Source organism: Lithobates pipiens, unplaced genomic scaffold (genome assembly GCF_037356315.1).
Source record: "Lithobates pipiens isolate NorthernLeopardFrog02 unplaced genomic scaffold, aLitPip1_a1.2 Scaffold_18, whole genome shotgun sequence".
NCBI classification, from domain to species: Eukaryota; Metazoa; Chordata; class Amphibia; order Anura; family Ranidae; genus Lithobates; species Lithobates pipiens.
In genome coordinates, this window is record NW_027507758.1 from 51,977,834 (window position 1) to 52,004,080 (window position 26,247).

The following is a 26,247-nucleotide window of genomic DNA, read 5'->3' on the forward strand; positions in this document are numbered from 1 at the left end:
GTGGTTAAACCTTTCTTATTAACACACAAGGATTCTTTGACTTATTTTATGGCTTTTCCAGTACTCTCAGCATACACAGACAGCAGGGGGTGGAGGGAAGAGGAGTTGCTATCATTTATTGATCATTTCCACTGCTTCCTATGACTTTGTGTAGCCTGAGAAACCCCGCTGTCCATTCTAAGCCAATAATAAGAAGTACTTAAGTACATAAAACTTTACTAACAATGCAACTGTCTGCACACTCATTTCTTCTCAGCTTGTAAGATGTGGGCCAATCAGTTCACTGCTGTTTATTAAAACGCAGCAGAAATAAACAATTTTTTTTTTTTTGCGGATCTATATTGTCCCAAGTCATATAATGCCAATGTTCTCAGCCTCATCCCCCAGACTGCTTCCTGGAAATAAATTCATATTATGACGGTAACCTTATATCACATCTTTTTTCCAGGCTTGTCCGATGAAATATTGCTCAAGTGTACAAAATGTTTTCTATAAAGATGTTACATATTTTAAGGAATGTGTAACTCCCTTGTTAAAAAAATAATAATTCCATTTCTGAATTTTTTCCATTGTGTTTTGGCAGCAAAAAAATACAATATTTCTGAAGTTTGTTTAAATAGAAAGCCGACATTATTATATATCCAATAGATAACCAGACTGTTGGCCAATTATTGGAGCTGCTTTTTTTTTTTTTTCGTTCCTATCTAATGGAAAACATTATCTTTTATATGTTCTTTCATCTCCAGTTTTGAGGTTTTTTTTTTTGTTTTTTTTTAGTACATTAAAAAATCCAATCTTTTTGTTTTCAGCCCTTTGTACTGACAAGCACTGTTAAAATTTATGTCTAGCCCATATTATTATTATTTTTTTTTTTTAGTTTTGGATAGTGTGAAGGATTAGAACCCATGTCATGTTTTAACTGCTAGTCAGAGCTCTGTTGGGGAAATAGTCTATTGCTTGGAAGTGAGGTTACAGACATTGGGAGGAATTAACAAAGTGCCTGTAATGAATAAATAAAGTTTTCTATGCCATTATATGTGTGTGTGACAGGACCTATTTCGGGTCTTTCTGCACCACCCATGCCATTTTCTATTGCGCAGTTATTTAGAAACTTATGCAGGGTTTACTTACAAGTAAAGCGGATCGCCAGACTCCTTCAGAAAAAAATTACTGATTACAAATACTGTAGCTGCTAACTTTTAATATTGGGACACTTTCCTTTCCACAAATCCAGTGGTGTCTTCTAGACTGCCGAAAAAGTTGTTTGTTTTTGTGTCATTATATTTTTGTTTTGTTTTTTTGGGGAATTCAAAAATTCGGAAATTTGAAAATGAGAAAATTCGGAAATTAGAAAAAAGAAAATTCGGAATTCGGAAGTTCACAAATGAGAAAATTCGGAAATTCTAAAATCCGAAAATAAGAAAGTAAAATCTGAAAATTCAAAAATTCAAAAATTCGAAATAACAACTAACTAACTAATAATAAATAACTCTTAGCCCTTGTACACACGGTCGGAGATTCTGACGGAATGTGTCCTATCGGACCGTTTTGTTGGATAATCCGACTGTGTGTGGTCTCCATCGGACTGTTTCCGTCTGAGTATCCGACGGACCAAGTTTTCCAACTTGCCCGTAAAATTTTCCGACAAAATGTTCCGATCAGACATACTCCGTTCATGTGTAGCCTACTCCGCGGACAAAGTGCCACGCATGCTCAGATCAAATTCCTAGACCAAAGCTATTGGCTACTAGCCTGAACGTAGTCCCGTCGTAACGAAATAACGTCATCACGTTATGTACAATTAGATTTTCCGACAACTTTGTCCAACCGTGTGTATGTAACAGTTTCGGACAAAATCCGTCGGACAAAATCCGTCGGACAAAATCCGTCGGACAAAATCCAACGGATTTGGTTGTCAGAATGTCCGACCGGCTAAAATTCTAAGTATTGGAGTTTTCTTTCAAATTTGGCTGTTAGTGAACGTAAAGAATACAAATGTATCTGAAGTTCCGAATTATTCTAAATAACGAATGCCGCATCTAAACAAATGGAACGGAACAAAATAATAATAAATAATAATAATGATAAGTTTTTATTATTTTTAATTTGTTACGTTCCATTCATTTAGATATGGAATTAGTTATTACGGATAATTTGTAACTTCAGATTATTAACAGCCTATAATTTAATAGTTAGTAATAGTTAAGCTATTATTAGTTAGTTATTATTTCCGATTTCCGATTTTTCGAACTTCCGGATTTTCGTTCTTATTTTTGGATTCCCGGATTTTCAGATTTCAGATTTTCGATTTTTAGAATTTGCTAATTTTCTTGAATTTCCGAACATTCTGAAAAATTAGGAAATTCGGATATTTCTGAATTAAAAAATTTGTCTAAATTTGTTAAAAAACAAATTCGGAACTAAACGAATTGCGCATGTCTAGTGTCTTCCCTCAAACCGATTTTTCAATCAGCTCTCGGGTGTTCCCGCCGCCATCTTAGCTAAGGGCAAATGGCAGTGAAGCCTTGCGGCTACACAGCCAGTTCCCTAATGTGCATGGGCAAAGAGCGCTTTGGGAATGGCCCGGTGGCGGGGGAAAGAAGAGGGGGGCCAAACATCTGGCCGAGTGTGCTGTGATGAAGTTAGCCAGAAGTGGGAGCAGATACCTGTCAAAATCGGGTACCCATTCCCCCCCGAAAGGTGCCAAATGTGGCAGCGGGGGACAAACAAGTGGAGCTTCTCCTTTTGGGTGGAGCTCCGCTTTAACAAAGGATTGTAGCAGTTTTCAGTATAGAAAAATGCAGTAGATCTCTGCTAGATCTGACCCGGATTGCACCCCTTTTGTTAATTGGGAGCAGCATCTGCTCCATTTTTTCAGTTTAGAAGAGTGGAGCAGGCTTTATACGTGGGGGTTGAGTCAGGTTTGGCCAGGACTGACTGGTAGTATTGAAGAGGAGTACCAGTGGTGACAACGCCAATACGCCTCTTCCACAAAAAGTGGGGCAACACATCTGTTGCATAATAGCAGAGGGCGACCCTGTTGGAGGAAGGCCTTTTTGTTCACAAGCGTTCACCAGGTATTTATTAATCAATAACAGCTTCAAAATTGCAAATAAGGTTTTGTATTGTTAAGATGCATAAGCTGTTTCTTTTTTTAAACCTAGCTTATAGCTATATTTTAAGACACCAGCATCCACCAAAAGCTGAATTACTAGATTAGGATATGGTGGCACTTTAAGTTAAATAAGAAATAGAACACTGACATCTGACTGCATTCAAATTTATACAGAAAACAGATCAAGTAAGATTTAAATTAGTTCATTTGGGGATAACAGTAAAAAAAATAAAAATTTTAATGAGTTGCAGATTTAAATTGTTGATAGGCGATGCTTATCTTGAGATTAAAGGTTTTATGGATTTTGTGTGCATGGTCCAAATTGCAATTGGCAGAGATGTATAGGAGAGATGGCCAATAGCTGTGAGAAAAATTTCTTAGAAATGATAACCGCTATAGAATGCTTTGCTGGAGGGTGGCAAAGAGCATCATGGGATGGGATGAATGTCAGATATTGGCATCCATTCAGTCTCTGCTATTCTGCCCAGCTGTATGTATACAGTTCCTTGAAAAAGTATTCATACCCCTTGACATTTTCCACATTTTATAATGTTACAACCAAAAACATAAATGTATTTTATTGGGATTTTTTTTTATAATAGACCAACACAAAGTGGCACATAATTGTGGAGTGGAAGGAAAATGATACATGGTTTTCAAAATATTTTACAAACATGTGAAAAGTGTGGGTGTGTATTTGTATAGCGCCCCCCTGAGTCAATACTTTGTAGAACCGCCTTTCACTGCAATTACAGCTGCAAGTCTTTTTGGGGATGTCTCTACCAGCTTTGCACATCTAGAGAGGGACATTTTTGCCCATTCTTCTTTGCAAAATAGCTCAAGCTCTGTCAGAATAGATGGAGAGTGTCTGTGAACAGCAATTTTCTTGTCTTGCCACAGATTCTCAATTGGATTTAGGTCTGGACTTTGACTGGGCCATTCTAACACATGAATAGGCTTTGATCTAAACCGAGGATATGCAATTAGCGGACCTCCAGCTGTTGCAGAACTACAAGTCCCATGAGGCATAGCAAGACTCTGACAGCCACAAACATCACACCCAGAAGCAGAGGCATGATGGGACTTGTAGTTTTGCAGCTGGAGGGCCACTAATTGCATATCCCTGATCGAAAATATTCCATTGTAGCTCTGGCGGAATGTTTAGGGTCGTTGTCTTGCTGGAAGGCGAACCTCCGCCCCAGTCTCAAGTCTTTTGCAGACTATAAAGCCCCATACACACTATCAGTTTTTCTTCTGAGTTTTTCCTTCAGGTTTACCAAAACCACGTAGTGCAAGGGCCTGCCTGATTGCATACAAATTGAAATTCCTAAGGTTTGATCTCATATTATATGGTTTTGGAAATCTGAAGGAAAAACTCAGCAGAAAAACTAATAGTGTGTATGGGGCTCAAGAGCTTTTCTTCTAAGCCCTGTATTTGGCTTCACCCATCTTGCCATCATCTCTGACCAGCTTCCCTGTTCCTGCTGAAAATAATCATCCCCACAACATGATGTTGCCGCCATCATGTTTCACAGTGGGGATGGTGTGTTCAGAGTGATGTGCAGTGTTAGTTTTCCACCACACATACGCTTTGATTTTAGGCCAAAAAGTTCAATTTTGGTCTCACCTGACCAGAGCACCCCCTTCCACATGTTTACCATATCCCCCACATGGCTTCTCACAAACTGCAAATGAGACTTCTTATGTATTTCTTTCAACATTGGCTTTCTTCTTGCCACTCTTCCATAAAGGTCAGATTTGTGGAGTGCACGACTAATAGTTGTTCTGTGGACAGATTTTCCTACCTGAGCTGTGGATCTCTGCAGCTCCTCCAGACTTACCATGGGCCTCTTGGCTGCTTCTCTGATTAATGCTTTCCTTGCCTGGTCTGTATTTTAGGTGGATGACCATGTCTTGGTAGGTTTGCAATTGTTCCATACGCTTTCCATTTTCAGATGATGGATTGAACAATGCTCCGTGGGATGTTCAAAGCTTCTCAATTTTTTCTATAACCTAACTCTGCTTTAAACTTCTCCACAACTTTATCCCTGACCTCTCTGGTGTGTTCCTTGGCCTTCGTGATGCTGTTTTTTTCACTAAGGTTCTCTAATGCCGCATACACACGATCAAACAATTGGGTGGAAAAGTCCGGCAAACTCAAGTCCGCCAGACAATCCCCCCATGTGTAGCCTCCGGTGGACTTTTTTGATTCGAAAGTACAGCGGACTTAGAAAGTAGTTTTGCACTCCAATCTTCCCGCCGCACTTGCATTTCGGCGGACAATCCGGCCGTACGTATGCCAGTCTGCCATACTTTTGAAATGAACAGACTTTTCCCGCCCGGAGAAAAGTCCGCTCATTTTGAGCGCGTCTCCAGGTAGTCGGGCCCGCGAAGGAAACGGTGCTGGCCCCGCCACCTGGTATGGACTTAAAGGGGAACCCAATGCCAAAAAAAATCGGGTCCACATCAGACCCTTGTCCGAGCACCCTACCCGGCCGGCCAGGAAAGGGGGGGACGAGCGAGCACTCCCCCCTCCTGAGCCATACCAGGCCACGTGCCCTCAACATGGGGGGGTGCCTTGGGGAAGGGGGGGCCGCACGGCCCCCCCACCCCAAAGCACCTTGTCCCCATTTTGATGAGGACAAGGGCCTCTTCCCGACAACCCTGGCCGTTGGTTGTTGGGGTCTGCGGGCGGGGGGCTTATCAGAATCCAGGAGCCCCCTTTAATAAGGGGGCCCCCGGATCCCGGATCCCGGCCCCCCACCCTATGTAAATGAGTATGGGGTACAATGTACCCCTATCCATTCACCTGTAAAAAAAAGTAAAAAAAAAAACACAACACACAAGGGTTAAAATAGTTTATTGCACAGCTCCGGGGGTCTTCCGTCTTTGGGGGTCTTCTCGCCGGACTCCTCCGCTATCTTCTTCTAGCTCTTTTACTAGCGGAGGAGCCCGGATTTCTTCCTCGCCGCCGCCCTCTTCTTCCGACTTCGGGGTCTTGTCCCCCTCCTCGGGGGTCTTGTCCCCCTCTTCGGTTCTTCTTGCCGGGCCACCGCGCCTTCTTCTAGCTCTTTTACAGGCGGTGGCCCGGTCTTCTGTCGTCGCTGTCGTCGCCGCCTTCTGTTCTTCTTTTCTTCTCTTCAGATGTTGCCTCGTCGCATCCTCCGCTCACAATGGCACGGACGTGACGTGCGGCAACTTATATAGGGACATCCCCGGATGATGTCCCCGCCCATTATGGTGTCACAGTCCCAGAGGATGCTGGGACTGTGACATCATAATAGGCGGGGACATCATCCGGTGATGTCCCTATATAAGTCGCCACACGTCACGTCCGTGCCATTGTGAGCGGAGGATGCGACGAAGCAACGTCTGAAGAGAAGAACAGAAGGTGGCGACGACAGCGGTGACAGAAGACCGGGCCACCGCCTGTAAAAGAGCTAGAAGAAGGCACGGTGGTCCGGCAAGAAGAACCGAAGAGGGTGACAAGACCCCCGAAGTCGGAAGAAGAGGGCGGCGGCGAGGAAGAAAGCTGGGCTCCTCCGCTAGTAAAACAGCTAGAAGAAGATAGCGGAGGAGTCCGGCGAGAAGACCCCCGAAGATGGAAGACCCCGGAGCTGTGCAATAAACTATTTTAACCGTTGTGTGTTGTATTTTTTTTTACTTTTTTTTACAGGTGAATGTACCATTGTACCCCATAGTCATTCACATAGGGTGGGGGGCCGGGATCCGGGGGCCCCCTTATTAAAGGGGGCTCCTGGATTCTGATAAGCCCCCGGCCCGCAGACCCCGACAACCAACGGCCAGGGTTGCCGGGAAGAGGCCCTTGTCCTCATCAACATGGGACAAGGTGCTTTGGGGTGGCACCCCCCCATGTTGAGGGCACGCGGCCTGGTACGGCTCAGGTGGGGGGGGGGGGGGCGCTCGCTCGTCCCCCCCCTTTCCTGGCCGGCCGGGTAGCGTGCTCGGATAAGGGTCTGATGTGGACCTGGGGGGGACCCCCATGCCGATTTTTTTCGGCGTTGGGGTTCCCCTTTAAGTCCATACCAAGTGGCGGGGCCAGCAACATCTCCTTCGCGGGCCCCGCCTACCTGGAGACGCGCTCAAAATGAGCAGACTTTCCTCTGCGTGTGTGGGCGAGTCCGTTCATTCCAAAAGTACGGCGGATAGTACGGCGGACTTAGTATGCCGTATTAGTCAGCTGAAAAAGTGCCGTGTGTGGGCAAGTAGCCCGTTCGGAAAGTCCGGCGGACAGTCCGGCGGGAAGTCCGCCGGATAGTCGGCTACATGTGTACGCGGCCTAACAAACCTCTGAGGGCTTCACAGAGCTGTATTTATACTGAGAGTAAATTACACACTGGTGGACTCTATTTACTAATTAGGGGACTTCTGAAGGCAATTGGTTCCACTATATTTTAGTAAGGGGTAACAGAGTAAAGGGGGTCTGAATACAATTGCACACTACACTTTTCACATATGTATTTGTAAAAAAATTTGAAAACCATTGATCAGTTTCCTTCCATGTCACAATTATGTGCCACTTTGTGTTGTTCTATCACATAAAATCCCAATAATATACATTTAATTTTTTGGTTGTAACATGACAAAATGTGGAAAATTACAAGGAGTGTGAATATTTTTTCGAAGGAACTTTACACATGAACTCCTTTGGTTTACAGCATTACACCACATCAGTATGTTTCCATATTGCAAAGAATGGCCATTCAATTAAAGTGGGCCTGTCAATGTGATTTGGGAATAATAAAGTAGTAACAAATGGAAAAAATGCTATGGCAGTCCTCATATATCTCACAGTAGAGGTTCCCTTTAAGGCATGTGCAGTGTGTAAGTATTTACAAAAGATAATTAGATGACGATGAAGGATAAATCACACCTGGAAGTGAATCATCCAGTTATTGTGTCTTGCCTACCATGGGAAGCTGTCTGCTGGTAACAGAGCCGGGATCTCAAAACAGGGAACAAATGTGGCTCATTTGTGGAAAAAAATGTTGTGTCTAATTTGTTTTGTCTTCACTTGAAAAAATGTCCGATGGCTGGATCCTGGGATTTCCAGAGATTTATTTTATCTTTTTATTTTTTTTATTACTGTATGATATTGGGAGCTTTCTGGCCAGACAAAAAAGAACATGTGGGCAGCACAATGAGTGGTCAGCGCTCCTATCTTGCAGCACTAGGGTCAGTGCTCCTGCATCGCAGCACTAGGGTCAGTGCTCCTGCATCACAGCACTAGGGTCAGTGCTCCTGCATCGCAGCACTAGGGTCAGTGCTCCTGCATCACAGCACTAGGGTCAGTGCTCCTGCATCACAGCACTAGGGTCAGTGCTCCTGCATCACAGCACTAGGGTCAGTGCTCCTGCCTTGCAGCACTAGGGTCAATGCTCCTGCATCAAAGCACTAGGGTCAGTGCTCCTGCATCGCAGAACTAGGGTCAGTGCTCCTGCCTTGCAGCACTAGGGTCAGTGCTCCTGCCTTGCAGCACTAGGGTCAATGCTCCTGCATCAAAGCACTAGGGTCAGTGCTCCTGCATCGCAGCACTAGGGTCAGTGCTCCTGCCTTGTAGCGCTAGGGTCAGAGCTCCTGCATTGCAGCACTAGGGTCAGCACTCCTGCATCGCATCACTAGGGTCAGTGTTCCTGCATCACAGCACTAGGGTCAGTGCTCCTGCCTTTTAGCACTAGGGTCAGTGCTCCTGCCTTTTAGCACTAGGGTCAGTGCTCCTACCTTGCAGCACTAGGGTCAGTGCTCCTGCCTTGCAGCACTAGGGTCAGTGCTCCTGCCTTGCAACACTAGGGTCAGTGCTCCTGCCTTGCAGCACTAGGGTCAGTGCTCCTACCTTGCAGCACTAGGGTCAGGGCTCCTGCATTGCAGCACTAGGGTCAGTGCTCCTGCCTTGTAGTACTAGGGTCAGCATTCCTGCATCGCATCACTAGGGTCAGTGTTCCTGCATCGCAGCACTAGGGTCCGTGCTCCTGCCTTTTAGCACTAGGGTCAGTGCTCCTGACTGGCAGCACTAGGGTCAGTGCTCCTGCCTTGCAGCACTAGGGTCAATGCTCCTGCATCGAAGCACTAGGGTCAATGCTCCTGCCTTGCAGTACTAGGGTCAGTGCTCCTGCATCACAGCAACTAGGGTCCGTGCTTCTGCCTTTTAGCACTAGGGTCAGGGCTCCTGCCTTGCAGCTCTAGGATCAGGGCTTCTGCCTTGCAGCACTAGGGTAAGTGCTCCTGCCTTGCAGCACTAGGGTCCAGTGCTCCTGCTTTGTAGCACTAGGGTCAGTGTTCCTGCCTTGCAGCACTAGGATCAGCATTCCTGCCTTGCAGCACTAGGATCAGCGTTCCTGCCTTGCAGCATTAGGGTCAGCTCTCCTGCCTTGCAGCATTAGGGTCAGCGCTCCTGCATCACAGCACTAAGATCAGTGCTCCTGCCTTGCAGCACTAGGGTCAGTGTTCCTACCTTGCAGCACTAGGGTCAGTGCTCCTGCCTTGCAGCACTAGGGTCAGTGCTCCTGCCTTGCAGCACTAGGGTCAGTGCTCCTACCGTGCAGCACTAGGGTCAGGGCTCCTGCATTGCAGCACTAGGGTCCGTGCTCCTGCCTTTTAGGACTAGGGTCAGTGCTCCTGACTGGCAGCACTAGGGTCAGTGCTCCTGCCTTGCAGCACTAGGGTCAATGCTCCTGCATCGAAGCACTAGGGTCAATGCTCCTGCCTTGCAGTACTAGGGTCAGTGCTCTTGCATCACAGCAACTAGGGTCCGTGCTTCTGCCTTTTAGCACTAGGGTCAGGGCTCCTGCCTTGCAGCTCTAGGATCAGGGCTTCTGCCTTGCAGCACTAGGGTCAGTGCTCCTGCTTTGTAGCACTAGGGTCAGTGTTCCTGCCTTGCAGCACTAGGATCAGCGTTCCTGCCTTGCAGCACTAGGATCAGCGTTCCTGCCTTGCAGCATTAGGGTCAGCTCTCCTGCCTTGCAGCATCAGGGTCAGCGCTCCTGCATCACAGCACTAAGATCAGTGCTCCGGCCTTGCAGCACTAGGGTCAGTGCTCCTACCTTGCAGCACTAGGGTCAGTGCTCCTGCCTTGCAGCACTAGGGTCAGTGCTCCTGCCTTGCAGCACTAGGGTCAGTGCTCCTACCGTGCAGCACTAGGGTCAGGGCTCCTGCATTGCAGCACTAGGGTCAGTGCTCCTGCCTTGTAGTACTAGGGTCAGCATTCCTGCATTGCATCACTAGGGTCAGTGTTCCTGCATCGCAGCACTAGGGTCAGTGCTCCTGCCTTTTAGCACTAGGGTCAGTGCTCCTGCCTGGCAGCACTAGGATCAGTGCTCCTGCCTTGCAGCACTAGGGTCAATGCTCCTACCTTGCAGTAGTAGGGTCCTCGGTTTAAATACCGACCAGGATGCTATTTACATGGAGTTTGCATGGATTCTGTACACTCTCTTAAAATTTGTGATATCTGTGGCATTGTGCTGTGTGATAAAACTGCACATTTTAGAGTGGCCTTTTATCGTGGCCAGCCTAAGGCACATTTGTGCAATAATCATGCTGTCTAATCAGCATCTTGATATGCCACACCTGTGAGGTGAATGGATTATCTCAGCAAAGGAGAAGTGCTCACCAACACAGAAGATTTAAACAGATTTGTGAACAATATTTGAGAGAAATGGGCCTTTTGTGTACATAGAAAAAAATCACAGATCTTTAAGTTCACCTCATGATAAATAGGGGCAAACACAAAAGTGTTGCGTTTATAATTTTGCTCAGTCTACACAATATATATATCTATAAATAAATATAAATATATATATATATACACACACACACACACACACACACGCATATTTATTTATTTATTTTTCCTTATTTTAAATCAGTTTATTGTCACTCTTAAAAAAAATATGCATCTGTCATATATTAGTAACAATGTTAGATATCACTATGAAATAATGTAGAAATCCCTTTTACATTTTAAATAAAATTTGTGTGCTGAATATTCAGTAGTGGTAAGTCAATGCTTTAGGGACATTTTATTTAAATCTGTGACTCTATAGCAGGAAACGTCAGTAGCTGGGGACAGAGCTCCGGGCATGAATAGAGCTTTATTTCTGTGCAGCATTATTCTGAAAAATTATAAATTGAGAAGTGTATCTTAGATCATCTTTAAGAGAGATTTCCAGAAACAATTTACACCTCCATCTCATAATTTCTTATCTAGCAGTACATGAACCTCAGGGAGTATTTCTGTTTGTTGAGTGTAGTTTATATTGCAGAACTTTGGAAAATAACATATTTTTTATGCTTTTATTTATATTTTTTAAATTTTTTTTATTTTACTTACATATTACTTCTTTTGTTGAATATTGAAACATCATCTTTCTCAACAACTCGTTTTTTTTTTTTTTTTTTTTTTTAAGAATCGCATGCACACAGTTATTGCACTTATCTTTAACATGGAATTGCTAGCGCCTCTGGACCTGTTTTCCCCTTCACTTCCATTCGGGATGTGTGCACACAAAATCTTCCTGCGTCCAATGCTGGGACTACATGTCTCATGATGCATTGGGCTCCATATTCAAATGCTCTTGTATATGAGTTGCAATCAAAGGCTTTTTGCTGGTGCCATGAATGCCCAGCAGAAGAGTAAAGCCCCATATACACGATCAGATTTTCTGCTGATTTTTTCCTTCGGATTTACCAAAACCATATAATATGAGGTCAAACCTTAGGAGTTTCAATGTGTATGCAATCAGGCAGGCCCTTGTGCTACATGGTTTTGGTAAATCTGAAGGAAAAAAATCAACAGAAAATCTGAGTGTGTATGGGGCTTAAGTAAACAATTAAAAATGATATCCACATATCCAGGCGGCTGTCGGGCAGCCTACTCATTGGTTGTCCGCAGTGACAGCTTCCGTGGTGGGATAGCTCATGTGATTTGCATTGAAATCGTTAAAATGCATTTTATTTAGTGCTTATGTGCAAACTAAAAACATATTCTTTAATGTATGTATGATATATGCTCCTGAAATCCTTTTCTTTTCTTTTTTTTTTTTTTTTGTTAAAGCTGCTTCTAATTAATCCCTTATAAACCATTCGTTAAGCCTAATTATTTCTTATTAACTCCTTTCTTCCTTTTTTTTTGCAGAATAAAATTTGCACTTTTTGCAAGACTTGGCTGAGGAGTATAAAGCTACTTTAATTCCCAGCCCAGGGAAACAGCCTTGGTTATCATAATGTTAATGAAACAACCAACACGCACATACTTGTTCCATGTTACTGACTCATTAGAGGTATAATAAAGATGACAGGTTCCTTTTAAAAGGCTGACATTCTAACAAGGTCAGCCAATCAACTGCTCCTCGTTTGATCGCTGGAGTGAAATGAAAAACCCAGCACTTAATCACAAAGATTCAGTGCTTGGGTGCCTAAGTGGCCAATTTCCAGGCCTGAGTGCTGTCACATAGGGGAGGTGGAGGGTTCCTAGTACTGATAAACACCACACAAGTCAACTTAGAGCTTACCCAGGGCCAATTACCTGTGGCTCCGTCATGCAGTGAAGCAATTGGAAGATAGGTACAGTATAAGAGAGATGTTAAAAAAAGCGGACCTCGCATGAAAATGATTCTTATCCTTCCAACATACAATTAAAGCAAAAAAGAAATTAAACATTAAACTAGCGTTCCACCCAGTTCTGTGTTTATGAAAAGTCAGCAGCTACAAAAAGCGTAGCTGCTGACTTTTAATAGACACACACTCATCTGTCCCACGGTCCAGCGATGCGGACGCCCGAAGCCTCACTCCTCTCCCCCGCCTGTCCGCGGCGCCAGCATTACTACTGTGACAGCTTGTGGCTTCACAGCCTGGTGTTCACTGGACATGCATGAGTCGCGCTGCATGTCGTGAATGGTCGTGCCATCTTCTGAGACCTATGATGTGTCCCAGAAGAACGTAGGGCGGGAGGGGCCACTAGGGGGAGAGGAGGAGTCACCTAGGTGGCCCAAGCAGAAGTGGGAGCTGGGTACCTGTTAAAACCAGGTACCCACTTCCCCCCCAAAAAAAAAGGACATGCCAAATGTGGCATGTCAGGGAGTAAGGCCCCTTTCACATATGGGGACCGTTCAGTTCTGCCTGTCAGTATTTTAGGCAGATCTGAAGGGCGCTCCATGCAGGTCTATGGAGCGTCGGATGTCAGCGCTGACATGTCCGCTGACATCCGATCCGCACCGCAAAATCCAGATGGATGCAAACCCTATTTAACATCCGCCTGGCGGATTGGATCAGATGAAAATGGACAGGCTGTCCGAAATCATCTGATCCCCCCACAGGGGAGAGCAAAGCTCTGACAGGTCCGTCCCTGCACAGAGTGCAGAGCCGGACTTGTCATCCGCCGGCTCAGCGGGGATCAACGGAGCGATCCCAGCTGAGCAAGCGGAGGAGTAAAAACTGACCCATAGGTCTGAAAGGGGCCTAAGAAGTACCGTACTTAAAGATGAAGTTCCACTTTTGGGTTTAACGCTGCTTTAAAAATAAAAAAATAATAACCTTACGCCTAGGTTTTGGAGGGTTTGTCTAGGCTAGGGTGACAGTATTAGACCTTTTTGTGGTAAAACTGAGGAGTCTATATACCCAAGAATGTGCTCCCATGCTGGACTATCCCCTCATGAGGTTTGGGGTCCTCAGCTTTCTCAGAATCCCACAGTGAGACCCAACAATGCCACCAACACTTCACCTAGAAGCTAGGGTTTAAGGTAATTATCTAACAAAATATTCTTTGAAATCCCATTTACACTAAAGCAAGACTCTAAAGCAAGCCAATGCAGTGCATTATGAATGGCCTTCCAACACTCCACAATGGATGAAAAAAAAAAAAAGTTGTGTTGTGTGTTGTACTTTACTGTACAATGTGAATGATCCTTTTTTTTTTTTTTTTTTTAAACCCAGCACACGCAAACACATGGGTTATGCTGTGTTGTGCTGTGTTGGCTGTTGTACTCTATTGTATAATGCGTTGGGTTGCCACTTACATTAAATGGCACCACAATACACCGCACATAGAGCAGGTGTGTTGTCATACAGTCATTGATGCATGCATTACCACAGCGCACTAGTGTGCATGGGCCATCAATGTTTTTTTTTTCTCGCAAAGGTTTTGATTTACTAAAGGCAAATAGCCTGTGCGCTTTGCAAGAGCAGTTGCTCCAGAGCTTAGTAAATGAGCAGAAGCTCTGCTGACTTCCATCATCCAATCATGTGCAAGCACAAATGCTGGTTTTTAAATTTTCCTTGCATGTGATTGGGTATTCTTTGCAAAGTGAAGCTTTACCTCATTTACTAAGCTCTAGAGCAAAGTGCACAATCTATATGCTTTCAGTAAATCAACCCCAAAGTATTTTCACTTAGGCCGCGTACACACGGGCGGACTGTTCGTCCAACTTTGTCCGCTGAACAGTGTTTCAGCGGACAGTCCGCTCGTGTGTGGGCTTCAGCGGACAGTTTCAGCGGACAGTCTGACGAACAAAGTTTTTCGGAATTTCCGTAAGACTGTCCGCTGAAACTTGGTTTGAGCGGACAGTCCGCTCGTGTGTAGGCTTGTTCGGCAAACTAAGTCTCGCGCATGCTCAGAAAGAATTTACACGGCGAAGGTTGCATTGCAGTGTATCGGACGCCGAATTTCTCGTCCCGTCGTACGTGCCGTTCACGTCATCGCGCAAGTTTTCAGCGGACTGTTCGTTCGTCGTGTGTGGTCAAGTCCGTTCATGCTAATTTTGAACGGACTGTTTGTCAAACTGTTTGACGAACCTAGTTGGGCGGACAGTCCGCCCGTGTGTACGCGGCCTCAGGATCACATAGGATCTTAAGGGCTACAGGATAAGTGGGCCTTGCATTTACATGCACAGTCTGCCTTAGGTGAAGAAGTAAAATACAAGATCACTTTTACTAAATTTACTGACTGAATTTTTATCCTGTAGGTTTGAATAACCTCTTTCACAACGTTTACTGCACAGGTGACTGTAGAGATTAGTAGAACGTAAGATCATTCAAGTAACTTTGGCTTAACAGCTTTCTGGATTAGGTGTGCCATGGGACGTTAATTAATGATGGCAATTCCAAGAATAGTCAGTTGGAAAGGTTGGACTCTTTTGTCCATCCATCTAGATTGGGGGTACCAAACTTTCTTAACAAGGGGCCGGTTTACTGTCCTTCAGACTTTTGGGGGATGCACTGTGGCCTGTGGAAATAGGAAATGCCCCGGCATCAGAGGAAGTAAACAACGGGGGAGATTTATTAAAACTGCTGCACATAGAATCTGGTGCAGCTCTGCATGGTAACCAATCAGCTCCCAGGTTTTATTGTCATAGCTTATTTGAACAAGCCAAAGTTGGAAGCTGATTGGTTACTATGCACAGCTGCACCAGATACTGTGTGCATCAGTTTTAGTAAGTCTCCTCCAACGTCTCAAGCTTGGAGGCCCTTGGAAATGAAAAAATATTACATAGCGCCTGTGGTCAGTATGAGGAGCAATAGGACACCATCACTAGTATTAGTGGGAGGAATAGTGGTGCAATAATGGTTTCAATGGAAGGAGTTTTGCCAAATTGTTGTTTGCAGAAGGAGGAATTATACCTTATCATTGGTTGGTATCAATGGGAGGAATTATGCCTGACTGTTGGTGTCAAAGGATGAAATCATGCTTCATCATTGGTGTCATTGCGCCCTGTGGGCCAGGTAAAGGTAAGTAAAGGGTTGCATCGCCTGCGTGCCACAGTGTGGAGACCACTGATCTCAATTTATTATGTATGTGCCCAATATGTATCATTTGCCTATAGGTAACCTAAGAGTATAAAATCCATGAATCCCTTTAAAGGACTTTTTTGGTAATTAAAAAACATCTGAAGGCAACGACTGCTCAGAACCACATACCATAGAGAGAGAACCTGATGTCAGTGACTAAAGGACACACCATAGAGAGAAAACCTGATGTCAGTGACTAAAGGCTCTGAAAACAATGGCATATTCACTAACTGTCAGCAAGAAGACTCTGAAACCACTCCGGGATGGGCTCAGGTGGAAAATGTTATGTGCATGGAATAAAAGGCTATAAATGTAAATGTTCTTTCCTTCTCTACATAGAGTGGGACAATGACGGGGCCTCTGCAGCTGCATCCACGCAACTTTGGGCCGCTTCATGCTTTTTAACCTCAATTAAATGGCAAAATGACCCTGATGTGAAGGTCCTGCTAGGGTTTTATGGACATCAAATTTTCCAGTCGATCAGATGTCACTTGCTTAACATTTCCAGACTGCTGCTCTGGTGACATTGCCTTATACAGGAACCCTGCTCACCTCCTGCTGGGTAAGTCCCAAGGTCACTACTGCACGGACTCCTTGATCTCCGCACAGCTTTCTGTATGGTTGATTGCCCTCATCTCCTGCCCATTGTTCTAGTGTTTAAGACAAATCTCCATTCGAGTTCTTGTTCCAGTTGTCCTTTTAATCTGCTTTTGCCACTAGCATCCCAGGAAATCAGCTTTAGAAATTCTCCTTCACTTGTCTGTTTGCAATTAACAGCATGAACATGAACCACAGTGTCTCGTTTTAAATTCAGGAGCCTCCAATCTGGATGAGTGTATATGCTGTGTGAAGTGCTTGGCTGTCCCATTTTGTTTACACCGATGTCAGAAGCAAGGGGTGAGAGTTAAAGGATAACTAAAGCCAAACATTTTATATAATGCAGCTTACCAGTCCTTAGATGTGGTGGCTGCAGTAGTTTTCATTTTTCAAGTTAAGAACGTATTCAGCAGAACAGATGTAGCGGATGACATTTGGGACCAAATGTCACGCGCTTTGTAAATGTAGTTTTTGCCTCAGGACCTTACAGTACTGAGGGTTAATTGTGTAGGTAGGCCTTAACACCAGTCTGGCCAGGCCATGATTGATGTTCTGCCTGGTCATGTGAGCGGTGAGGTGCACATGACAGGCTAGAACCAGGCCTGGTTGGATGCTTTGGTATGGCCCTCTCGGAGCCAATCAGCGGGAGTGCCGGGCCCGCTGAGGAGCCTGGGAGGGGGTACTTAAGCAGGTGTGGGTCACGTGTTCGGGGTTCCAGAGTGTTCGTGAGACCCGTGTGGTCTGTTCTGGTTCCAGGACCGGGGTAGCCCCATGAGGCATATCCAAGTTTTGACAGGCACCCAGCTCGCACTTGCTCCACTTCCTCCCCTGGCGCCACCGCACCGCAAGGAAATTCACCTCCCCCCCTCCCTGCAATCTTCTGGGATACTTCATAGGTCCCAGAAGAGACCCGTGTGGTCTGTTCTGGTTCCAGGACCGGGGTAGCCCCGTGAGGCATACCCAAGTTTTGACAGGCACCCAACTCGCACTTCCTCTCCTGGCGCCACCGCGCCGCAAGGAAATTCACCTCCCCCCCTCCCTGCAATCTTCTGGGATACTTCATAGGTCCCAGAAGATTGCCCGGCCATTCACAACGTGCAGCGTGGCGCGGCCACAAACTGGCGCCCACAGTTACAATGCTGGCGCCGTGGAGAGGAGGGGGAGAGGAGCGGGGCTTCATACACTCGCATCGCTGGCCCATGGAACAGGTGAGTGTCTGTTTATTAAAAATCAGCAGCTACACTTTTTGTAGCTGTTGACTTTTAAGTGGGTGGAACTCCGCTTTAAATACACCAAAAACAGCATATTTATTTAGAAAGAAGAGTTTACTGAAATCATTCATCATTTTTAATTGTCTTTGGTTACACCACTGCATTTTGAACAAATTTATTAACCGCCTCACTCCCACTCGTCGTCATATGACGTGACGGACTTTGAGTGGGTATATCTGAATGATGCCTGTAGCTACAGACATCATTAGGATATTGCCGTTTTCAGCAATTCCCTACACACCATAAGAATGATCATAGCGGCTGTTCCACCACTTGATCGTTCTTACGCGAGGCAAAAAGGGGACCCCCCCCTCCTGCAGCCCTCTGGTACTTCTACCGACTCACTGCTACGATCGGTGAGTTGGACAGAGGATCCGCCAGCCCCAGATGTTGATCATAGAGATTTCCGGTGGACCAGATGGTCATCGAAGTCTCTATGATCGTCGGAGGCCGAGCGTCATGTTATGACGTCACTCCCGGGCTCTGCATTGAAAAAAAATGTCGCCGCTTCGGCTGGGAAGCGGGGATCGGTTTATTTTTTTTTTATTTCAGGCTTCCCAGCCTAGTGGTGAGATGAGGGGTCTTATTGACCCCCATATCTCACTATAAAGAGGACCTGTCATGTCATATTCCTATTACAAGGGATGTTTACACATTTTTTATTTTTTTTAAAAAGTGTCAAAAGGAAAAAAAAGTATAATTAACAATGACATTTTTTTTTTTTAAAACGCCCCTGTCCCCGTGTGCTCGCACACAGAAGCAAACGCATACATAAGTCCCGCCCACATATCAAAACGGTGTTCAAACCACACATGTGAGGTATCGATGCGAATGCTGGAGCGAGAGCAAAAATTTTGTCCCTAGACCTCCTCTGTAACTCCAAACATGTAACCAGTAAAAAAAATTCAAGTGTTGCCTATGGGGATTTTTAAGTACCGAACTTTGGCGCCATTCCACGAGCGTGTGCAATTTTGAAGCGTGACATGTTGGGTATCTATTTACTCGGCATAACTTCATCTTTCACAATATGCAAAAACATTGGGCTAACTGTACAGTTTTTTTTTTTTAAAGCACAAAACTGTTTCTTTCCCCAAAAAAACGAGTTCAAAAAATTGCTGCGCAAATACCGTGCGAGATAAAAAGTTGCAACAACCGCCATTGTATTCTCTAGGGTCTTAGCTAAAAAAAAAGCATTTATAAAGTTTGCGGGTTCTATGTAATTTTCTAGAAAAAAAATGATGATTTTTACATGTAGGAGAGAAATGTCAGAATTGGCCTGGGTTACATGTATATTAACCACTTTCAGACCGGACCATTTTGCTGGTAAATGACCAGAGGTCTTTTTACACTTTGGCACTGCGCTGCTTTAACTGGTAATTGCGCGGTCATGCAATGTTGTACCCAAAACAAAATTTGCGTCCTTTTCTTCCCACAAATAGAGCTTTCTTTTGATGGTATTTGATTGCCTCTGCGATTTTTATTTTTTGCGATATAAATGTAAAAAGACCGCAAATTTTGAAAAAAAATGATATTTTCTACTTTTTGTTATTAGAAAAATCCAATAAACTCAATTTTAGTCATACATTTAGGCCAAAATGTATTCAGCCACATGTCTTTGGTAAAAAAAAAGTCAATAACTGTATATTTATTGGTTTGCGCAAAAGTTGTCACATCTACAAACTAAGGTACGTTTTCTGGAATTTACGCAGCTTTTAGTTTACGACTGCCTATCTCATTTCTTGAGGTGCTAAAATGGCAGGGCAGCACAAAACCCCCCCAAATGACCCCATTTTGGAAAGTAGACCCCCTAAGGAAATTGATAAAAGGCATGTTGAGCCCATTGAATATTTTATTTTTTTGCCTCAAGCGATTGAATAATGACAAAAAAAAAATTTTTTTTTTTTTTTTACACAAAGTTGTCACTAAATGATATATTGCTCACACATGCTATGGGCGTATGTGAAATGACACCCCAAAATAAATTCTGCTGCTTCTCCTGAGTACGGGGATACCACATATGTGGGACTTTTTGGGAGCCTAGCCGCGTACGGGGCCCCGAAAACCAAGCACCGCCTTCAGGCTTTCTAAGGGCATAAATTTTTGAGTTCACTTCTCACTACCTATTACAGTTTTGAAGGCCATAAAATGCCAAGATGGCACAAAACCCCCACAAATGACCCCATTTTAGAAAGTAGACACCCCAAGCTATTTGCTGAGAGGCATGTTGAGTCCATGGAATATTTTATATTTTGCCACAAGTTGCGGGAAAATTACAAACTTTTTTTTTTTTTTTTTTTTCACAAAGTTGTCACTAAATGATATATTGCTCACGCATGCCATGGGCATATGTGAAATGACACCCCAAAATAAATTCTGCTGCTTCTCCTGAGTACGGGGATACCACATATGTGGGACTTTTTGGGAGCCTAGCCGCGTACGGGGCCCCGAAAACCAAGCACCGCCTTCAGGCTTTCTAAGGGCGTTACAGTTTTGAAGGCCATAAAATGCCAAGATGGCACAAACCCCCCCCAAATGACCCAATTTTGGAAAGTAGACACCCCTAAATTTAGGGGTACACTAGTGAGACTAGGTAATAAATGGCGGGTGCCCTGAAACTATAAAAAAATAACTAACCAACCAGCGTCACCTGTAACAGTTATATGGTGATCACTGGTGAAAGGGTTAACTAGGGGGCAATCAGGGGGCTTTATGCGGTAGTATATGGGGGTCCCTGGCGCTATAAAAAGCTGCAGCGAACCTAAATACCTACCTGCCTAACTAGCGTCACCTGTGACACTAATACAGCGATCAGAAAAACGATCGCTTATTAGGCTGGGTTCACACTGGAACGATGCGGGAACGCCACGAATGCGCGGCGGGTTCCCGCATCGCATGCCTCCCGGCGGCAGTTCACACTGCCCTATGCGAACTGCTGGGAGTGTCAGTGAAATGTTACTGACACCCCCAGATCAGTTCGCATATCGCAGTGCGATCTGCAAACTCGGATCGCATGGTGTGAACACCCATGCGATCCGATTCTGCTGCGGGCCAAAAAAAGGGTCCCGTGCGAATTTGCGGCGGGTGCGGCGGGTGTGGCGGGTGCGGCGGGTGCGGCGAATGGCTGAACTCGAATCGCACAGAGATCGGATGTGATTTGCACTGCAGTGCGGTGCGAATCACATCCGTTCTCATAAACCGCTGCAATGTGAACCCAGCCTTAGTGACACTGGCGACGGGGGGTGATCACGGGGTTAAACCTTTATTGGGGGGGTTAGGGGGGTACCTTAGAACTAAAGGGGGCTAACCCTAACTGCCCTAACAGTTATTAGTCACAAATGACACCCGCCGGGTGATCAGGGGGTTAAACCTTTATTAGGTAATAAATGGCGGGTGCCCTGAAACTATAAAAAAATAACTAACCAACCAGCGTCACCTGTAACAGTTATATGGTGATCACTGGTGAAAGGGTTAACTAGGGGGCAATCAGGGGGCTTTATGCGGTAGCATATGGGGGTCCCTGGCGCTATAAAAAGCTGCGGCGAACCTAAATACCTACCTGCCTAACTAGCGTCACCTGTGACACTAATACGGCGATCAGAAAAATGATCGCTTATTAGGCTGGGTTCACACCGGAGCGATGCGGAAACGCCGCGAATCCGCGGCGGGTTCCCGCATCGCATGCCTCCCGGCGGCAGTTCACACTGCCCTATGCGAACTGCTGGGAGTGTCAGTGAAATGTTACTGACACCCCCAGATCAGTTCGCATATCGCAGTGCGATCTGCAAACTCGGATCGCATGGTGTGAACACCCATGCGATCCGATTCTGCTGCGGGCCAAAAAAAGGGTCCCGTGCGAATTTGCGGCGGGTGCGGCGGGTGTGGCGGGTGCGGCGAATGGCTGAACTCGAATCGCACAGAGATCGGATGTGATTTGCACTGCAGTGCGGTGCGAATCACATTCGTTCTCATAAACCGCTGCAATGTGAACCCAGCCTTAGTGACACTGGCGACGGGGGGTGATCACGGGGTTAAACCTTTATTGGGGGGGTTAGGGGGGTACATTAGAACTAAAGGGGGCTAACTCTAACTGCCCTAACAGTTATTACAGTCACAAATGACACCAATGCAAAAAAAAAAAAAATGACATTGGTGTCACTGTGACTGGGGGGCAGGGGTAATTGGGGGGGTGATCGGGGGGTAAAGGGGGGGTGTGAGTGTGCCTGGCATGTTCTACTGTGTGTGTAGAGTGTTGGTGCAACTCACCGATCCGCTCTCCTCCGTGTCGGAACGAAAAATACCGACACGGAGGAGAGAATACATCACTTCCTCTCCTGTGTTTACATTACAGGAGAGGAAGTGATGTCACGGGGGATTTCTATTCGTCGGGAGCGATCGCGAGGGGGTGGCCATGAATGAATGGCCGCCCCCTAGTCCCGGATCGCTCCCGGACGAAAACCGACCGCCGCAGGCACCGGGCGGGGGCCCGATCGGGCCCCCGACCCGCGGGAGGCAAGGGACGTACATGTAAGCCCTTATGCCTGCCCGTGCCATTCTGCCGACGTACATCGGCGTGCGGCGGTCGGCAACTGGTTAAATCTTAAATTATTTTATTGTAAATGAGCCTAGTCGGTGTGCCAACTCTGCTGATCCCTTGGAAAGTACTCATAGGCCTTTTCCTCATCCCTTTGTTAGATGTCAATATATTTTTTCATAAATTTCTATAATTCACAGTTACCTTTAGTCAACAGATGCAGGTCACACACATACTATGTTACCAAAAGTATTGGGACACCTGCCTTTACATGCACTTTAATGGCATCCCAGTCTTAGTCCGTAGGGTTCAATATTGAGTTGGCCCACCCTTTGCAGCTATAACAGCTTCAACTCTTCTGAAAAGCCTGTCCACAAGGTTTAGGAGTGTGTCTGTGGGAATGTTTGACCATTTTTCCAGAAGCGCATTTGTGATATCAGGCACACGAGAAGGCCTGGCTCACAGTCTCCACTCTAATTCATCCCAAAGGTGTTCTATCAGGTTGAAGTCAGGACTCTCTGCAGGCCAGTCAAGTTTCTCCACCCCAAACTATCTCATCCATGTCTTTATGGACCTTGCTTTGCGCACTGGTGCACAGTCGTGTTGAAACAGGAAGGGGTCATCCCCAAATTGTTCTCACAAAGTTGGGAGCATGAAATTTTCCAAAATGTCTTGGTATGTTGACGTCTTAAGAGTTCCCTTTATTGGAACTAAGGGGCCAATCCCAACCCCTGAAGAACAACCCCACAACATAATCCCCCCTCCACCAAATGATTTGAACCATTGGGATGAATTAGAGCGGAGACTGCGAGCGAGTCCTTCTCATCCACTTCAGTGCCTGACCTCACATATCGCTTCTGAAAGAATGGTCAAATATTCCCATAGACACACTCCTAAACCTTGTGGACAGCCTTCCCAGAAGAGTTGAAGTTGTTATAGGTGCAATGGGTGGGTCAACTCAATATTGAACCCTACAGACTAAGCCCCTGTACACACGGTCGGAGATTTCGACAACCAAATCCGTCGGATTTTGTCCGTCGGATCTTGTCCGAAACTGTTGCATACACACGGTCGGACAAAGTTGTCGAAAAATCAGATCTTTCAGAACGTGATGATGTAATTTCGTTACGATGGGACTAGATTCAGGCTAGTAGCCAATAGCTTTGATGTAGGAATTTGATCTTAGCATGCGTGGCACTTGGTTCGATCAAAAGTCTCTACACATGATCGGAGTATGTCCGACCGGCCCAGTTGGTCGGGAAATATTTCCAACAAGTTGGAAAATTGGGTCCGATGGATATTCCGACGGAATCAGTCCGATGCATACCACACACAATCGGATTATCCGACAACACGGTCCGATAGGACACATTCCGACGGATTCTCTGACCGTGTGTACAAGGGCTTAGACTGGGATGTCATTAAAGTTCATGTCTGGTAAAGGCAGGAGTCCCAATACTTTTGGTAAGATAGTGTAGGTTAGATCCAAGCACTGAAAGAGACCTTTGTGGAAAGATCAGTCCATTAACAGGCATCTTTAGGTTGGCTGGGTGTGCATGTTTATGTATGAGGAAGGATAAGTATGACTCATCTTCTTTGATGCCTGCTTATTCTGAGGGAAAAACAGGAATTGGCCGAAAAAATCTGATGCAGCCAGTACATTTTTTTTCCCCTCAAAAAGGGTCATCTGGGGACATGGACATGTCTTTTTTCATGATTGAACACATGCCCGATTCTGGAACTGGCTCTAAATGCCCTGTTTAAGGAAGGAAGCAGTGACAAAAGATTGGTGGACAATCTTCAGGTTACCCATGCTCCTTGCTCCTTTGTATCCTGCGTTATCGTGATTCTTTGTTACTGACTAGGCCTGCGTCTGAACTTTTCCTCTGCCTGACCTCTTGTTGTGACCCCGACTTCTGTAAAAGACTCTGCCTGTTCTGACCAGCCGTGTATGACTCTTGCTTGCTTGCTGACTACTCTGTTGCCTTCTCCTCCTGATTCCTGCGCATGATGCTGACTACGCTCCTGTCTTGCATGCTATTGATCTTCTGTATAAGACCCTGGCTCAGATCTTGACTTGACTACTACTTGACTTGACTACACTTGACTACGCTTCTTCAGTTCTGCCCCACCAGTCTGACCTTGTTCCTTCCATGGTTACCATATCACTTGGTGTCGCACTGGACCTGCTCTACCAAAGGAGTTTCCTGTGTAACTGCCTGAGAATCACTGAAGCAGACAGTCCCTGAAGCAGCTCTCGGTGGACCAACCTAAGCTCCACCTGTGCTTCTGTGAGTCCTGCACTCCATGTCACCGCCTTTAGGGATGCTTGGACTTTAGTCACAAGGGAAGACCTCTCATCACCTCGGGCCTCCAACCACATACTTGACAACAGACTGGGGGAGGGAAGAGACCTTCAAGTGTTAATAAGCTGCTGCAGAAACAAAAATTTGGTCTTCGGTTCTGCAGACATGGTTGTGTGGTGTGGCACAACTGTGTAAATCTCAGAACTGAATGGACAGAAATACAAATCCTTTTGCAGGTAAAACAAATCCCATATACAGTATATACATGTTATAACTGTTTGCCTGGAGCTGGGCTTTAAAGTGAATGGCTTGTTCCCTGGCCCCATGTGACAGGGCTGAAGCCTATCTAGTGGATGCTCTGGCTTCCAGCAGTGTATGATGGTATTGCTTTGTGTGTCGCTCAGGCTCGTTGATGTTGGGTGTGCATGTGGTGTCCTCTGCTACCGCTTCCGGGAGTGCGGGCAAGGGATGGAGCCTGTCCTAGCTCTAAGCTATATGCTCAATGCCACACGTCTGTGTATTCCTATGGTGGTGATGAGAGTGACAACCTCAACATTGACTCCTGCCAGGCCATGCCCCCAACGTGCTGGGGGCCAGAGCAGCCACTGCTGGAGTGCCAGAGCAGTCAGTTCTGGGGACCAGAGGAGCCACTGCTGGAGTGAGAAAAAACGAGTAATCCCTAATGCTGGACATCGGTGTATTCCTATGATGGTGAAGAGTGTGACAAGCTCAGCCAGGACTCCTGTAAGCCCACGCCCCAACTTGTTTTGCTCCGCCCCCAGAGTTTAATCATGGGGATGGGGATCCCATGCATGTGGGGAGTATTTGAACATCATAGTGAATTAAACAACAAGAACCAGCCTTTGCATACAACTGTCAGCCTTTACATAATTGAGTGATCACGAATAATGTTCAAATACTTCCGCACATCCATGGAATCTCCACACTTATGATTAAGCCCTGGGGCGGAGCAAAATGAGTTGGGGGCATAGCCTGGCAGGAGTCCAGGCTGAGGTTGCCATTCTCATCACCATCATAGGAATACATGGATGTGCAGCATTAGGGATTACCTCTTTCTTCTCCCTCCAGCAGTGACTGCTCTGGCTCCCCAGCAATGGCTGGTCTGGCCTCCAGCAGTGACTGCTCCGAACCCCAGCAATGAGTGCTCCGACCCCCAGCAGTGATTGCTCCGAACCCGAGCAATGACTGCTCCGACCCCCAGCAGTGACTGCTCCGACCGGGCGGCACAGTGTTGTGGTGGTTAGCACTCTCGCCTAGCAGTAAAAAGGGTCGCTGGTTCGTATCCCAACCATGACACTACCTGCCTGGAGTTTGCATGTTCTCCCTGTGCCTGCGTGGGATTCTTCTGGGTACTCCAGTTTCCTCCCACACTCCAAAGACATGCTGATAGGTTAATTGGCTTCCGTCCAAAAATTGGCCCTAGTATATGAATGGGGACCTTGGATTGCGGGCTCCTGTACAGGGATAGGGACAATTGTAGACACTCACTCGGGTTGAACTGGATGGACTGGTGTCTTTATTCAACCTTACTAAATATGCAACTATGCGAGCCCCAGCACTGACTGTTCTGAACCCCAGCAGTGACTGCTCCGACCCCCAGCACTGACT